Below are 19,113 nucleotides of genomic sequence, written 5' to 3' on the forward strand. Positions count from 1 at the left end.
GGTTTTGATTTGTATTTCCCTGATGCCGAGTGATATGGAGCACTTTTCATGTGTCTGTTGGCCATCTGGATGTCTTCTTTGCAGAAATGTCTGTTCATGTCTTCTGCCCATTTCTTGATTGGATTATTTGTTCTTTGGGTGTTGAGTTTGCTAAGTTCTTTATAGATTTTGGACACTAGTCCTTTATCTGATATGTCGTTTGCAAATACCTTCTCCCATTCTGTCAGTTGTCTTTTGATTTTGTTAACTGTTTCCTTTGCTGTGCAAAAGCTTTTGATCTTGATGAAACCCCAATAGTTATTTTTGCCCTTGCTTCCCTTGCCTTTGGCAATGTTCCTAGGAAGATGTTGCTGCGGCTGAGGTCGAAGAGGTTGCTGCCTGTGTTCTCCTCAAGGATTTTGATGGATTCCTTTCGCACATTGAGGTCCTTCATCCATTTTGAGTCTATTTTTGTGTGTGGTGTAAGGAAATGGTCCAATTTCATTTTTCTGCATGTGGCTGTCCAATTTTCCCAGCACCATTTGTTGAAGAGACTGTCTTTTTTCCATTGGACACTCTTTCCTGCTTTGTCGAAGATTAGTTGACCATAGAGTTGAGGGTCTATTTCTGGGCTCTCTATTCTGTTCCATTGATCTATGTGTCTGTTTTTGTGCCAGTACCATGCTGTCTTGATGATGACAGCTTTGTAATAGAGCTTGAAGTCTGGAATTGTGATGCCACCAACTTTGGCTTTCTTTTTCAATATCCCTTTGGCTATTCGAGGTCTTTTCTGGTTCCATATAAATTTTAGAATTATTTGTTTAAAATAAATAAATCTTTAAAAAAGATTTTGTGGAGAATATTTTCAAAGGCGTAAAAATTCTTCACCAAATTGTTCCTCCTTATTTCCTCTTAAACCCGCTATTCACTTCCTTGGAAGAACATGGTGTTTAGTGCCACCCAAAGTGGGCACAGACACCCAGAACTATTGATTTCTGCATCGCAGTCTCTTAAACGCCAATTTTGAAAGCACTTCTGGGGAATCCGCGATGTCCGGCCACAAAGTCAGCGAAAAGTTCCGTACAAAGAAATAAGCCCTGTTCTGTGCGTCCATGATATACAAGCCATTGCACTCCCTTGTCATTTGTTACCTTACAAGGAGACCTACAAGGCCCCGGGGAAGGCAAGAGCCACCAGGTCTGTGCCTGCGGTAAGCGGCAACCCGAGCGGCATGGGCTGCCCTAGGAGAAGGAAGCTTTCTCCCCTCAGCTTGCCTAACTTTTATCCTAAATTTTAACACGCAAAATATTTTGGTTGGTCACCATATTTTACTTCTCTGCAAAACCAAAATCTGTAGGGATGCATGGCTGGTTCAGTCAGTAGAACATGTGACTCTTGATCTCAGGGTTGTAAGTTTGAGCCCCAGGTTGGGTGTAGAGATTGCTTAGAAATAAAATCTTAAAAAACCCCAACAATCTATCAAATCTATCAAAATGAATTTTTATTGCCATAAATTTCTAAGAGTTAAAATGTTTCTTCTGTGCTCTTTCTGCCATCCTTCCGTGCTGCCATAATGGTGCACGCGAATGCCCTGGCAGATGCCTTCCAGAACAGTAACATCATTGAAAAGAGAGGCAAACACCAGGTTTTTATTAAGCCATGTTCCAAAGTCATCATCCAGTTTCTCACTGTGATGAGGAAGCACGGTCACATTGTCGAATTTGAAATCGATGATGGTCACAGAGCTAGGAAAATTGTTGTGAACATCACGGGCAGGTGATGGAGTAATCAGCCTCAGATTTAATGTACAACTGAAAGATCTAGAAAATGGCAGAATAACCTGCTCCCATCCTACATTGCCCTGACAACCTCAGCTGGCATCATGGACCGTGAAGAAGCAAGACGAAAGCACACAGGAGGGAGAATCCTGGGATTCTTTTTTCTAGGGATGCAATACATACATGCAAATAAAATGCCCTTAATGGGGGAAAAATGTTTCTTTTGTTTGACTGTTTGCAAACTGGTATAATATATAATAGATCAAAAGCATATAAATTTATTAGACATTTTAGTAAATAATTATCAGCCAGAAAAAAGTAAAATTATCTTGACAATGAATCTCTTTAGGATATAGATGGCCCTTTCCCCAATTAATTTAATGTATCTGTGGATAAATAATACTTATTTCTGTAATGAGACAAAAATGTAGCGTTAGTTTTATTTTGAATTTTCCTTCTAAGCTTGGAAATTTTGTGCATATAGATAAGTAGGTGGTAATGGATGGAATTTTGTTGTAGCAGTTTCACTTAACTGCTTGAATTTCTACAGAATTTTATTTTCTAAATCACATAGTGAAGTATCATCAAAAACTATTTTAAATAATGTAACAACTTACAACTTGATTAGGTCCTCCTTCTATTTTGTTGGAAGCAAATTATAAACTACCTGACCTACAAAAATAATTTGTGGGGGTAGGGGGTGGTAGAAATGGGTGAATTGTTTTGTTTTGTTTTTTAGTTTAAACAACTAAATTTTATTTATTTATTTAAAAAGATTTTATTTATTTATTTGACAGAGAGAGAGATCACAAGTAGGCAGAGAGGCAGGCAGAGAGAGAGAGAGGAGGAAGCAGGCTCCCTGATGAGCAGAGAGCCCGATGCGGGACTTGATCCCAGGACCCTGAGATCATGACCCGAGCCGAAGGCAGCGGCTTAACCCACTGAACCACCCAGGCACCCCAAACAACTAAATTTTAAAATGAAAAGGGAAAAGGTATGTTTGCACTATGCTTGACATAATGACCTAATGCTAAGGCCCAGAAGCATCACAATGGAAACTTTTGATCTCATTTTAGGGTTTTTAATCAAATTTATTGAGGTGTAGTTTACATAAGACAAATGGAAATATTGAAGTATTCAGTGTCATGAGTTCTGGCAAATGTATGTACCATGTAACCACTACACCAAACAGTATACAGAGTATTTTGGTTGTCCCTCAAGTTTCCTCTGGCCCTTTTGTAGTCAGTCCTCCTACTCTTTGTACTTCCTACTTTCCCCAGCTATTCATAGGATTTTTATCACTGTAAATTGGTTTTGGGGAAAAAGGGATTTGTTCCTTGTTCTTTGACTCATTTGTTATCTCCATTTCTGGGAAGCAAACTTAAATGTAAACATATGCAGCTAATCTAACTACATCATCACAAGACACGCTTCCATTTTTTTAAATGATCGGTTCTTGTGAACTTTAGACAATGCTGCAAATCATTTGACTTAGTTATTTTACTTACTCTCTTTGTAAAGTTTAAAAATTTTGTTTCTTTGAAAGATTTGTAAGATCAGAAGTGATTATGTTGCTCTATAATCTCAATTTAAATGATTTTATGACTTTGGATTAATTTGAGTTATTGAATAAGTGACTTTTTTTTAAAGTTTTTATTTATTTATTTGACAGGCAGAGATCACAAGTAGGCAGAACAGCAGGCAGAGAGGAGAAAGCAGGCTCCCCGCTGAGCAGGAAGTCAGACATGGGGGCTCGATCCCAGGACTCTGGGATCATGACCTGAGCCGAAGGCAGTGGCCTTAACCCACTGAGCCACCCAGGCGCCCCGAATAAGTGACTTTTGATTACTGGCAATATTCTGAAAAGAAATAATTCATAGAAGAGGGAGGCAAGGAGTGCCTGGGTGGCTCAGTTGTTTGAGCTGCTTTTGGCTCAGGTCATGATCCCAGAGTTCTGGGATTGAGCCCTGCAGCAGGCTCCTTGCTCAGCTGGAATTTTGCTTCTCCCTCTCCCTCTGCTGTTCCCCTGCTTGTGCTCTCATTCTTTCTGACAAATAAGTAAAATTAAAAAAAAAAAAAAAAAAAGAAGGAGGCAAACCATGAGATTCTTAACTCTCGGAAACAACTGACAGTTGCTGGAGGCCAGGTGGGTGGGGGATGGGGTAACTGGGGGATGGGCATTCAGGAGGGCACGTGATGGAATGAGCGCTGGGTGTTACACACAACTGATGAATCATTAAATTCTACCTCTGAAACTAATAATACACTATATGCTAACTAACTTTAATTTAAATAAAACCTAAAAAAAAAGAATTCATAGAGACAGATAAAAAGATTACTGGATCATCAAGCAGCTTTTGTATATATACTCTTGTCTGTATTTGTTTTGCACAACTCAGATTAAGGTGGTAAATTCAATGTGACATACATATTGGTATATTGTGTTAATAAAGTTAGTTACTTCTAAAAGCTGAAGTTAAGTAATATTGTCATCCAATTATATATGTATTTCTGTATGATTAAAACACATACATAATGATGTATTAAAATTAACAACCAAAAAAGGAGAAAACTTGTGATTCAAACTTGGTCTTGGAATATTCATTATACTTTTAAAAAGTTGTAGAAAAAATTTCTTTTTTCCTTTAGTATAATCCGCCTAGCTAGCAGAGATTTATTTTAGAATACTCTTAGTATCCTGATAACTTTGAGTGTTTTGTGCTGTCTTTTTTCTCAACTTATTTTTGAAATAAGTAAAATCCCTTTGCTTCTGAGAGACCTAAAAGTTACATTTCATGTTACCACCTTTATGTTTATTTTTAAATGTTTTATTGTCACTCTGGTTATTAGGATAGCAAAATTTAAAACAGTTGCTCACTCTCAGGTACCTGTGCACTTAATCAAGTAATCAGTTTCTGCCAGAATTTTTTTGTTTTTGTTGCCTTTCTGAAACCCAGATCCTGGATTCAGAAATTAAAAACTGTCAATATCTTTAAATCTAAAAAAAAAAAGAAAAAGAAAAAGAAAAAAAATCATTACCCACTTGACCACTGGATGGCACCAAAGGCTTAATCTTTTACCTTATAAAACAGGAAGAAGTAATTAGAAGTAATTTGTAATTACTAAACAGAAGTAATTAGGCATACTCTATATATTTTAAATTAATTCTACATTATCAAAAGAGTTACCCTGTCTATCAAACCCATGATGTGGAAAAAGCTGACAAAGAGCAGGAGTTCAGCCTTCCTTGATTAATTCTGTTCAAGTAAAAAAAAAAAAAAAAAAAAAAAAATTAACATATTTTATAAATTTTTTTTAAAACCACTCAATTAATCAGTCAATCAATTAATTAATTTGGAGAGTGAGCAGGAGGAGGGGCAGAGAGAGACGGAGAGGATCTCAGGCAGACTGCACTGAGTGTGCAAAGCCCACACAGGGCTTGATCTCAGAAACCTGAGATCATTACCTGCGTGGAAATCAAGACTTGGACACTCAACCAACTGAGCCACCCAGGTGGCCCTCCACCAGAAAGTTTTAGAAAAATAAATGAATAATGTAAAGTTGCAGGATAGAAAATTAATATACAGGAATTGGTTGTATTTCTAAATAATAATAATAGCAAGCCTAATAAACCATCAGAAAGAAATTAAGAAAATAATCCCCTTTACAATTGCATCCAAAAGAATACAAACATAAGTATAATTTTAACTAAGAAGGTAAAAGACGTGTATCTTGAAAATTATAAGACCCTGTTGAAAGAAGTTAAAGACGATACAAATAAATAGAAAGGCATACTGTGCTTATGGACTGGAAGAATTAATACTGTTAAAGTGTCTGTACTACCCAAAGTGATAAACAGATTCAATGCAATCTCTACCAAAATACCAATGGCAATTTTCACAGAACTAGAACAAATAATCCTACAATTTGTATGAAACTACAAAAGATCCCCCCCAAAGCCAAAGAATCTTAAGAAAGAAGAACAAAGCAGGAGGTCTCACAATCCCTGATTTCAAACTACACTACAAAGCTGTAATAATCAAAACTGTATGGTACTGGCACAAAAGCAGATGCTCATAGATGAGTGGAGCAGAAAAAAGAGCCCAGAACTGAACCCATGCTTATATGATCAATTAGTCTATGACAAAGGAAGGGAGAATATACAACGAGGAAATGACAGTTTCTTTAGCAAATGATGTTGGAATGGACTATTACTTGGTGATCAAAAAGAATGAAATCTTGCCATTTGCAGCAATGTGGCTGGAATTATAGGGTATTATGCTAAGCAAAATAAGTCAGAGAAAGACAAATATTATATGATTTCGCTCATATGTGGGATTTAAGAAACAAAACAGAGGAACATGAGGGAAGGAAAGGAAAATAAAAAAAGATAAAAACAGAGAGCAAGACAAACATAAGAGACTCCTGGGGCACCTGGGTGGCTCAGTGGGTTAAGCCTCTGCCTTCGGCTCAGGTCATGATTCCAGGGTCCTGGGATTGAGCCCCACATTGGGCTTTCTGCTCAGCAGGGCGCCTGCTTCCTCCCCACCCTGCCTGCCTCTGCCTACTTGTGATCTCTCTCTCTGTCAAATAAATAAATTAAAAAGAAAAAAAAAAGAAACTCTTAAATATAGAGAACAAACTGAGGGTTGCTGGATGAGAGGTGAGTGGGGGGATGGGGTAACTGGGTGACGGGCATTAAGGAGGGCACTTGTTGGGATGAGCATTGGGTGTCGTATGTAAGTGATGAATCACTAAATTCTACTCCTAAAATTAATACTACACTGTATGTTAACTAACAAATTTAAATTAAAAAACAAAACAAAACAAAACAACCATAAATGGTGTTGAGAAAACTGGATGGCTATGTGCAAAAGAAGGAAACTCAACCACTTCCTTATATCACATACAAAAGTAAACTCAAAATGTATTAAAGACCTAAATGTGAGACCTAAAACCATAAAAATCCCCCCAAAACATGGGCAGTTAACTCTTGGAAATTAGTCTTCACAATTTACATATATTTTTGGATCTGTCTCCTCAGGCAAGAGCAACAAAAGCAAAAATGAACTACATTTTCTGTGGTTGTGTGGTTGGGATTCCAGCAAACTAAGAAGCCCTTTTTTTGTGTGTGTGTGAATATTTTACATATTATTTTAGAGAAAGAGAAAGTAAGAGTGAGTGGGGGTGGGGGAGGAGCAGAGGGAAAGGGACAAGCAGACTCTGTGCTGAGCAAGGAGCCTGACTTGGGGCTCAATCCCATGACACCAAGATCATGAGCTAAACTGAAATCAAGAGTCAGAAGGGTAACCTACTGAGCCACCAAGGCTCCCCCAAACTAAAAAGCTTTTGCACAGCAAAGAAAGCCATCGACAAATGGAAAAGATAGTCTACTGAATAGGAGAAGAAATTTACAATTAATATTTTGGTAAGGGGTTAATATCCAAAATATATTAAGAATTAATACAAGTCAACACACAAAAAGCAAATGATCCAATTAAAATATCGGCAGAAGACCCAAATAGACCTTCTTCCAAAGAATATATACAAATGACCGGTGGCTGGTTGGCTCTGTTGGTTAAGTGTCTGCCTTGGCTCAGGTCATGATCCTGGGGTCCTGGGATCTAGCCCCGCATTGGGTTCCCTGCTCAGTGTGGTGCCTACTTCTCCCTCTCCCTCCTCCTGCAGCTCCCCCTGCTTGTGTGCTTTCTATCTCTCTCTCCATCAAATAAATAAATAAAAATCTTAAAATAAAAATAAAAAAAAGAATATATACAAATGACCAATAGAGTGCTCGCTTCGGCAGCACATATACTAAAATTGGAACGATACAGAGAAGATTAACAAATGACCAACAGACATGGAAACTATGCCGAACATCACTAATTACCAGGGAAATACAAATCAAAACTCACAATGAAATATGACTTCGTGTCTGTCAAAGTAGTTAGTATAAAAAAAAGCAAGAAATAACAAGTGTGGGGAGAATATGGAGAAAAGGGAATGTTCCTGCGCTGTTGGTGGGAATGTACATTGGTGCAAAAAAATGAGCCTAAAAATGAGCCCACAATAAAAAACATTAAAATATTTTTAATTTTAAAAGCCAAATTAAGATAAAAGTACAAATTTCCAGTTATAAAATAAATAAATCACAGGGATGTAGGCAATGATATTTTAGTAACTATGTATGGTGACAGATGGTAAGTAGGGCTTACTGTGATGACCTTTTGTAATGTAAAAAAATGTCAAGTTACTATGATGTACATCTGGAACTAATACAATATTGTATCCCAACTATACTTCAATAAAAATAAATAGTAAGACCTTTGCTTTGTCAAATACACAACAAGGAGTTCTTTATGTCTTAATCAGGCTAAATAAAAGAGACCATCCAATTAATGGTACTGAATTAAAAAAATTCTGAAAAATATTATTTGGTTAATTCTGTACCTTAGGGGAAGGAATTGTGTAAGAAAAACTGTTCTAAAAATTAAAAATAAGGCAAAATTTTGCTTGCTTCGTTATTTAATATCATACTTGAATAGTTTCTCACAATCCTGCCTGATCAAAATCTGGGTATTTTAGGGATTGCAACTTGTATAAAAAGAACCCAGCCAGGCCTGTACTATTAAAGATTAATCTGGAGAAAACTGGTAAGGTATGATGGCTTTGCTTTTTCTCTGGTAAAGAAGATAATGTCAAGGTTATGATTTTATTGCCTTGTTATACATTAACCATTTTTAATCTTTAACAGCTTTTCCTGACTACATACTCTCAGCTTCGCAATTTTTTTTTGTCTTTGAATCATCTCTCTCTTATTCTTCCCAGTTCCTTCATTAATGAGTTTGGTAAGACTTCAAAAAGTCTAAAAAAATACATTTCTCTCAGAGTTAGGCTTTTAGAGTGGAAATGCAGAGATAACCGGAGGAGCCTCATTAGAAACGGAACAAGACCACCTGGCTCCCCACCGCCACACACACAATATGTCTGATAAACCACATCACTGCGACTGTTCCACTGCTTCTAAATGCTACTGTTTGGTCTGTTGTTAGGAACGGGACTTTACCACAGCCTGGTGTTGAAGACACCTCCTCAGCCACTTCTGTTCCAGAACTTCTCCTTTTCTTATCACTGCTTCCCCAAAAGCCAGTTGCTGCTTCTGTCACCTTTGTCAGTGAAATGATTGTGAGTGGGTCTCCATTTTCTCCTGTTGTCCAGTTTAAAATTGAAGTCTCAGGTGGATGAACTTGATTGGTAGCTTCAAAGAAGGCTAGGGGATTGCCTTTTTGATTTCTACTATGGGAGGCAGGACTCAAAAGGTAGGGACCAAATATTTTGGAGTATTCTACAGATTTCCAAATCCCATAGCCAGCCAGAAACCATAAGCAGGTCCATACATGGAATGAGAGGTGCTGTGTGGAAGGTCTGCTGTGAATAAGGGTTTTGGTTCAGAGGCTCCATCAGTAGTTCCTAAAGCCCGGTTAACCTACAGACTCCCAAGAGATAATAAAATGGTTGTTTTTGTTTTAAGCCACAAAATTCAGGGGTGGCTTTTACACAGCAAAATAACTGAAACATACATGGTGTATTTTTTATGTGTGCCTGCCTTCTTCACTCAATATTGTTTCTATTAGATTTATCCATTATTGAAATACCAGTTTATTCATAATCATCACTTATACAGTATTCCATTGTATGGATAGACAACATTTTGTCTATCCATTTATTGTTCGGAGCTATCTTTTTTTTTAAATTTTTTTAAAAGATTTTTATTTATTTGACAGAGAGATCACAAGTAGGCAGAGAGGCAGGCAGAGAGAGAGAGAGAGGAGGAGGAGGCAGGCTCCCTGCTGAGCAGAAAGCCTGATGCGAGGCTCCATCCCAGGACCCTGGGATCATGACCTGAGCTGAAGGCAGAGGCTTTAACCACTGAGCCACCCAGGTGCCCCTGTTGAGAACTATCTTGTTAAGCTATTTGAGAATAACCTGTGGACATTATGAGAGTGTGCCCTAAATAGTTTGGCACGTGTGTTTGAAGAACAAGGACGTTTCTCCTGCATTACCATAATACCAACATCACCTCCAAGACACTTAAAATGGATACGATGTTATCAAATATACGTAGTCCATATTAAAATTTCTCCTCTTGTCCCAGTAATGTCCCATAGTAAATGTTTGTTATTTTAAGCTGTTAAATTTTGGCATCATATGTTATACAATAATAGATAACCAATATAGTGGGTATGGCAGCACAGATGTTCTGGGGATTTGGTGATCCACAGTTCCCTGTGTCTGTTCATTTGTCCCCATTTCATATCTCATGGTTCAAATCCATCCCAACCAGTGGCCTTATCTTAACAAAGAGACCCTATGGGGTTAATAGAACAATTAATAGCTCTATGACTCTTATCTATAGGTTTTTGAAGAAATGATGTCCTTTCAAACTGCTACATTTAAAAAAAAAGTTCTCATTCATCTTGAGTTTGGATGAAAAGCTTTTAATTTATACTGTATTCTTTGTATGCTCTCTAGGGAAGTCTGAGGCAGTCAGCCTATAAAGGTGGGAACCAAAACACCTCAGGGAAATCACTCAGCATTTGTCTGATACCTACCCTAATCTGAAACCTGGTTGTGTGTTACGTGGTGTGTGAGGTCAGTGTGACAGTTCAGTGATGTTTCGGTGGCCCTGATGGGTTAGCACTGAGTGCATTTCCTTCCCTCAGTACGCCCACTGCGTTTAGCTTGAAGTTTAAACTTGAGCCATGTGCTGGCTGATTTTATGTCACCTGGGTTAGCCTAAGGTACCCAGATATTTGGGTCACGTGTAGATATTGCTGTGAAGGCATTTCTATTTATTTATTTATTTATTTATTTATTTTTTATTCATACACACTGTATATTGTAAAGGAGAACATAAATTATATTCTTATAGACATTCTCAGTTTTGTACCATATCAAGTTAGATTCCTTGAGTGCGAAGGCATTTTTGAAGATGAGATTTAACATTTAAATTAGTAGATTTTGAGTAAAGCTGACTACCCTCCATAATGTGGGTGGGCCTTCCAGTCTGTTGGAGGACTTCAGAGGAAAAGACCGAGGTTCACTGAAGAAGAGGGAATTGTGTTTCCAGACTGCCCTTGGGCTTGGGCTGCAGCATCAGCCCTGTCCCCAACCTGCCCTGCAGATTTTGAACTTACCAGTCCCCATGATCACATGAGCCAATTCCTTAAAATAAATCTCTCTTTATATATACATCCTATTGGTTCTATCTCTCTGGAGAACCCTGACTATTAGGATTCCCAGGGAAGGCACATCCCAGAAAAATCCACTCTCCTCCATGTGAACAGAGTTTAGATGAATATTGAACATTCATCCTTCATCTCTGAGTTTTTAGAGCACATAGACTGTATCACACACATACAACTCTGTCAGAAGCATTGTTGAACCAATTCCCACACCCAGCGCTTTTGAATAAGCTCAGTGGAACTAAAACACGTTTCTTCTTACGATGTATGCCCGTAAGCCAGCAGAGTCAAGAATTTGGTAAGGACGGCCAAAGATAATGCATCCATTCTGGCTCATTCTATAAAAAAGAACATGTTTATTAGGTTATAAAACATTTGGGACAAAATAAATAATAGTTATTATTGGAGAGAGCTGCTGTAAATGTAGGGAGGAATCTAAGGTTTTCTAATTTCTATCCCCCCTTTCTAAATCATGATCTTCAACTGAACACTTGAACTGCATTTATTTAGTCAAATGGAAAATACAGGGCATTATCTAATATCTGTCATGGAAATATAAAATAAATTGCTCTCAGAACTATGATTTTCTTTGAGTCCTTACCTTTACAAAAATCTTACATGCAGGGGCACCTGGGTGGCTCAGTGGGTTAAGCCGCTGCCTTCGGCTCAGGTCATGATCTCAGGGTCCTGGGATCGAGTCCCGCATTGGGCTCTCTGCTCAGCAGGGAGCCTGCTTCCTCCTCTCTCTCTGCCTACTTGTGATCTCTCTCTGTCAAATAAATAAATAAAATCTTTAAAAAAAAAATCTTACATGCAAATGGTAGAATTATATTCCTCAGTTGACAGCACACGGTCATCACTGGTCCATACCAAATCTTTTCCCTGTTTGTTATCATTAATTCCTTTTTATTTTTTATTTATTTATTTTTTTTTAGATTTTATTTATTTATTTGACAGAGAGAAATCACAAGTAGATGGAGAGGCAGGCAGAGAGAGAGAGAGAGAGGGAAGCAGGCTCCCTGCTGAGCAGAGAGCCTGATGCGGGACTCAATCCCAAGACCCTGAGATCATGACCTGAGCTGAAGGCAGTGGCTTAACCCACTGAGCCATCCAGGCGCCCCATTAATTCCTTTTTAATGCACATTCCAGTTTCCTTCCTTTCACGGAAAGCAACCCTTCTCATGTATTTTGTATATACCTTTTTGTTATAAGTATTCTTGAAAAATGTGTGTTTTGTATTTATTTTTTATTCAAAGTGAATTGCTTTGTGCTTATAGAACATTCTGTTTTTTTTTTTTCTTTCTTTCCCCTCAGCCCTTCGTTTTAAAGACCGACGCATGGTACTTTGTACACTCGCAGCATTTTTCCCACTGTCTCTCTGGTAGACATGAAGATTGCTTCTATCTCTTTGCCACTGCAAGTAAGTTACAAAGAACATCCTCCCATAGGTCTCTTCAGGGAGGCAGTTGCAAAGGGGTGTATTTCCAGGAGCAGAATTGTTGGATCCTGGAATGTTTTTCACTTGATTAAGTAGTACAAAATTTTCTCCAGAATGGCTACACAAGTATACATTTCCACTGGCAGGGCAGAAGGCTTCTCTCATACCTATTTCCTAACCAACATTTGACACAATCAAGCTCTCATGTTTTCCAGTCTAATAGGTATAAAAGTAATGTATAAATTTGTTTTATTGTTATTTTTGTTGAGTTTGGTTATCTCTTCAAATGCTCATCAGCTTCTTTGTTTCCTTTTCTGTAAGGTCCATGTATATGACTTTTTTTTGCATTTTTCTCTAGGGTTGATGCCTTTTGGTTTCTGTTTGCAGTTCATTGTATATTCTAGATATTATCCCTAAGTGGTTTCAGACAATGCAAATATGCTCTCCTATCTCACAATTTGTTAATAAGAGTTGTTTATGGTGTCTGTTAAAAAAAATCTTCAATTTTAATGTAACAAAATAATAAAATATTTGCCACTACGGTTTCACAAGTTTTATATAAAGAAATACTTCCCCATCTAGTCCCAAAGATAATTTTTATATTTTATTCTGTTATGTTTAAAGTTACACATTTCTTTTCTGTGGCTTCAACTCACCTGCTATTGTATCTGGCTTTATTTTTCTTTGTAGAGTGAGCTGTTTTTTTTCTCTTTCTAATAGCACCTATTAAATAACCCACAATTTCCCCCATTAATTTATGGTGCCAACTTTATTGTATATTAGATTGCTGCATAAATATGTTTGTCTCTCAGCTCTCTCTCTCCATAACTCATTTTGGAATTTTGTTCTCTTGTCAGTTAATATATTTTTAGTAATTTAATTTATTTATTATAAATATTTGGGTTTTTTTAAAGGTTTTTATTTATTTATTTGAAAGGGAAAGAGATAGAGACAGAGAGCACAAACAGGGAGAGGCAGAGGGAGAGGAAGAGGGTGAAGCAGATGCCCACTGAGCTGGGAGCCCAACATGGGGCTGAATCTCAGGACCTGGAGTTCATGACCTGAGTTGAAGGCAGAGGCTTAGCCGTCTGAGCCACCCAGACACCCCAATTTATATATATGTTAGACTTCTTATAATTATAGTTCTGTTGAATGTCTTAATGTTTAGGACATTATGTTTGAGACATGTATGTTTACTTAAAGGTTTGCTTAGCTATTTGAAGACCATTATTACATCATACATAGTTCAGAGTGAACTTATAAATTTCCCCAAAAAGGTTAAGTGGACTTTTGATTGAGATTACACTCAATTTAAAGATAAGGTTAGGGAGCAATTGATATCTTTATAAGGTTGTGATTCCATCCAAGAATGCAAAATGACTCTCCATTATTTCAAATCATATTCAATGGATTTTTTTGAGTTTTACATTTTTCTATGATTTTTTTTTTTAACAGAGTGTGGGAGTGGGTTGGGGTAAGGGGCATCGGAGAAAGGAAAAGAGAATCTTTCAAGCATGCTCCATGCCCAAGGTGGAGCCCTACATAGGCCTTGATCTAATGACCCTAAGACTGTGATGGGAGACAAAATCAAGAGTGGCGTGCTTAAGTGACTGAGCTACCCAGGGGCCCTGGCCCTCTATTACTTCTTAATTAAGCTTGTCAGTAGATACTTTATGTCTTTTGGATAATGTAAAGTGATTTCTAACTTTTATTTATCTCTCTCTCTTTCTCTCTCTCTCTCTTTTTTTTTTTAAAGAATCTAATCCTCAATGTGGTTTTAATTTGAATCTCCCTGATGGCTAGTGATGATGAACATTTTTTCATGTGTCTGGATACATATTTGTATGTCTTCATTGGCGAAGTGTCTGTTCATATCTTCTGCCCATTTTTTGATTCGATTATCTGTTTTGTGTGTGTTGAGTTTGAGAAGTTCTTTATATCAACCTTTTGTCTGTACTGTCATTTGCAAATATCTCCTCCCATTCCGTGGGTTGCCTCTTTGTTTTCTTGACTGTTTCCTTTGCTGTGCAGAAGCTTTTGATCTTGATGAAGTCCCAAAAGTTCATTTTCGCTTTTGTTTCCTTTGCCTTTGGAGACATATCTTGAAAGAAGTTGCTGTGGCCGGTATCGAAGAGGTTACTGCCTATGTTCTCCTCTAGGATTCTGATGGATTCCTGTCTCACGTTGAGGTCTTTTATCCACTTCGAGTTTATCTTTGTGTACGGTGTAAGAGAATGGTCGAGTTTCATTCTTCTACATACAGCTGTCCAGTTTTCCCAGTACCATTTATAGAAGAGACTGTCTTTTTTCCACTGTATATTTTTTCCTGCTTTGTCGAAGATTATTTGACCAGAGAGTTGAGGGTCAATATCTGGGCTCTCTACTCTATTCTACTGGTCTATGTGTCTGTTTTGATGCCAGTACCATGCTGTCTTGGTGATCACAGCTTTGTAGTAAAGCTTGAAATCAGGTAACGTGATGCCGCCAGTTTTATTTTTGTTTTTCAACATTTCCTTAGCAATTCGGGGTCTCTTCTGATTCCATACAAATTTTTGGATTATTTGCTCCAGCTCTTTGAAAAATACCGGTGGAATTTTGATGGGAATGGCATTAAAAGTATAAGTTTCTCTAGGCAGTAAAGACATTTTAACAATGTTTATTCTTCCGATCCAAGAGCATGGAATGGTCTTCCATCTTTTTGTGTCTTCTTCAGTTTCTTTCATGAGTGTTCTGTAGTTCCTTGAGTACAGATCCTTTACCTCTTTGGTTAGGTTTATTCCCAGGTATCTTATGGTTCTTGGTGCTATAGTAAATGGAATCAATTCTCTAATTTCCCTTTCTGTATTTTCATTGTTAGTGTATAGGAAAGCCACTGATTTCTGTACATTGACTTGTATCCTGCCACGTTGCTGAATTGCTGTACAAGTTCTAGTAGTTTGGGGGTGGAGTCTTTTGGGTTTTCCATATAAAGAATCATGTCATCTTCTAAGAGAGAGAGTTTGACTTCTTCATTACCAATTTGTATACCTTTTATTTCTCTTAGTTGTCTGATTGCTGTTGCTAGGACTTCTAATACTATGTTGAACAAGAGTGGTGAGAGTGGGCATCCTTGTCGTGTTCCTGATCTCAGCGGGAAGGCTGCGAGCTTTTTCCCATTGAGGATGATATTTGCTGTGGGTCTTTCATAGATAGATTTTATGAAGTTCAGGAATGTTTCCTCTATCCCTATACTTTGAAGCGTTTTAATCAGGAATGGATGCAGGATTTCGTCAAATGTTTTTTCTGCATCAATTGAGAGGACCATGTAGTTCTTCTCTCTTCTCTTATTGATTTGTTCTATCACATTGATTGATTTGTGAATCTTGAACCATCCTTGTAACTCAGGGATGAATCCCCCCTGGTCATGGTGGATAATCTTTTTAATGTGCTGTTGGATCCTGTTTGCTAGAATCTTGTTGAGAATCTTAGCATCCATATTCATCAGTGATATTGGTCTGAAATTCTCCTTTTTGGTGTGGTATTTGCCTGGTTTGGGGGTCAGGGTAATGCTGGCTTCATAAAAAGAGTCTGGAAGTTTTCCTTCTGCTTTGATTGCTTCAGGAGAATGGGTGTTATTTCTTCTTTGAAAGTTTTGTAAAATTCCCCAGGGAATCTGTCAGGTCCTGGGCTCTTGTTTTTTGGGAGTTTTTTGATCACTGCTTCAATCTCGTTACTAGATATCAGTCTATTCAGGTTGTCAATTTCTTCCTGGTTCAATTTTGGGAGTTTATAGTTTTCCAGGAATGCATCCATTTCATCTAGGTTGCTTTGCTTATTGGCATATAACTGTTGATAATAACTTCTGATGATTGTTTCTATTTCCTTGGTGTTAATTGTGATCTCTCCCTTTTCATTCATAATTTTATTAATTTGAGCTTTCTCTCTTTTCTTTTGAATTAGTGTGGCTAATGGTTTATTGATCTTATTTCAAAAAACCAGCTTCTAGTTTCATTGATACATTCTATTGTATCTCTAGTTTCTACCTCATTTATCTCTGCTCTAATATTATTTCCCTTCTTGTGCATGGGGTTGGTTTAATTTGTTGTTGACTCTCCAGTTCTTTAAGGCGTAAAGACAGCTGGTGTATTCTGGATTTTTCAGTTTTTTTGAGGAGGCTTGGATGGCTATGTATTTCCCCCTTAGGACTGCCTTTGCTGTATCCCATAGGCTTTGGACCAAAGTGTTTTCATTCTCATTGGTTTCCATGAATTGTTTCAGTTCTTCTTTGATCTCCTGGTTGATCCAAGCATTCTTAAGCAAGGTGGTCTTTAGCTTCCAGTTGTTTGAGTTCCTTCTGAACTTTTCCTTGTGATTGAGATCCAGTTTCAAAGCATTGTGATCTGAGAATATGCAGGGAATAATCTCAGTCTTTTAGTATCAGCTGAATCCTGATTTGTGACCCAGTATGTGGTCTATTCTGGAGAAGGTTCCATGTGCACTTGAGAAGAATGAGTATTCTGTTGTTTTAGGGTAGAATGTTCTGTATATATCTATGAGGTCCATCTGGTCCAATGTGTCTTTCATGCTCTTGTTTCTTTATTGATTTTCTGCTTCGATGATCTGTCTATTACCGAGAGAGGCGTGTTAAGGTGGTATTGTTTTTTAGGATTGATTGATTAATTTAATTATTTGAGAGAGAGAGAGAGAGAGAGAACATGAGCAGGGGAGAGGAGCAGAGGGAGAAGCAGCCTCCCTGTGGGGTTCTGTCCCAGGATTCCAGGATCATGACCTGAGCCAAAGGCAGATGCTTAGCCGACTGAGCCACAACATGACCCTTTACTGTATCTTTTATTGGTTATTCTGGTGTAGTAATTTTTGTAAAGGCTATAAGCCTTGATACATTCTTTTGTTATCTTAATAGTTTGCTGCTTCTATTTTTTTTTTAATTTCTGAGCAGATGACCATATCATCTGCAAATTTATCTGATTTGCTCACATCTCTTTCTTTCCTTATGCACCAGTCTAAACTCTAGTGCGATGTTTTACTAGTAATCATAGTCATTGGTCTTTGACACCTAAATTTTTCCCATTATGTATGCTGCTTGTTATAGATTTTTTGGAATATGACCTTTACCAAGATAAGAAGGCTTTATATGATTCTGGGTTCCTTAACTGGTTTTTCAAAAATTGCAAATGGTTATTGATTGAGAAAAACAGATGATTTTTCCTCTTTAGTCTATGATTATGGGGAATTACAGTAATATATTTTATTATATTGGAAGCTTCCTTGCATTCCAAGGATCTTTCATTTGATCCCCATGTATTATTATTTTTTTCTAGTTTTTATTTAAATTCCAGTTAGTTAACAGTGTAATATTAGTTTCAGGTGTACAATATAGTGATTCAACAAACACTCTGTGCTCATCACAAGTGTGCTCCTTAATCCCGGTCACCTATTTCATCCATCCCTCCACCCACCTCCCATCTGGTAACCATCAGTTTGTTCTCTGTAGTGTGTATTATTATTTTTAATACTGTTGAATTTAGTTCATAGATAATTATTTATTTTTTCCATCTATGTTCAAAGTGAGATGGGTCTATTGTTTTCTTTCCTTGAATTTTCCATACCTCAATTTGAAATCAAGATCATGCTAGCTTGATAAAATTAGTTGAACAGCTTTAATGTTTTTTTTTTTTTCTATTTTCTGAGAAAAAAATGATTGGAGTTGTATGTTCCTTGAATGTTTGGTTTAATTCATCTGTGAAACTGTGTGGGCCTTTTAAAAAATTATTTTATCAGATGCCATTAGCAACTTTCTTCATTTCTTCAATGTTTGTTGATATATACAAATTTTTATTTCTTGTGCAAATTGCATTAGATAAAGTTTTTCAAGAGTTTATCTATCTTACCAAAAGTTTTCCAATTTATTAGCATATACCTGTTCATTATACCCTTTTTTATGTTTTGTATCTATCTGTAGCTATTCCCACATTTTGTTTCTTCATTTTTTCTCCCCTTTATTCATGACCAGTTTTGTTCCAAAATCTGAATAACTTGCAAATATTTTTTTAAGAAGCAGCTAGGTTTTAGTTTTATGAGATTTTACTACATAGTTTTTGTTCTTTATTAAATTACTTTCTGTTCTGTCTTTATTATTTCCTTCCTTCTTATTTAAGCTTGCTCAATTGCTCTTTCTTAAAAAAGAATTTTTAGGTCATTTATGTTTAACTTTTCTTGTTCTAATAAATGTATTCGAAGCTATAAAATTCTGAGTACTACTTTAACTGTATCTCGTAATATTTGATATGCAACATTTTTACCATGTAGTTCTAAATGTGTTAATTTCCTTTATGGCTGCCTTGTAAATCCAGGCTATTTATCAATATTTTCTTAGTTTGCAAACTATCTGAATTTTAGGTATCCTTTTGATATCAAGTTCTAATTTTATTATAATATAGCTACAAAATGTAGCTTTTTTCAAAGATACTGATACCTTGAAATCTGTTGTAGTTTTCTTTGTGGCATCATGCATATTGTTTTAGCAAACCCTCTGTGTGACTTGAAAATGTATACATGTATAGGAGGAGTTGCTTTCATTGAATGCCTTTTTTTTTTTTTTAAAGATTTATTTATTTACTTGGTTGGGAGAGGCAGAGGCAGAGGGACAGAGAAAATCCTCAGCCAACTGTCCACT

The sequence above is a fragment of the Mustela nivalis genome (genome assembly GCF_964662115.1).
Source record: "Mustela nivalis genome assembly, chromosome: 5".
NCBI classification, from domain to species: domain Eukaryota; kingdom Metazoa; phylum Chordata; class Mammalia; order Carnivora; family Mustelidae; genus Mustela; species Mustela nivalis.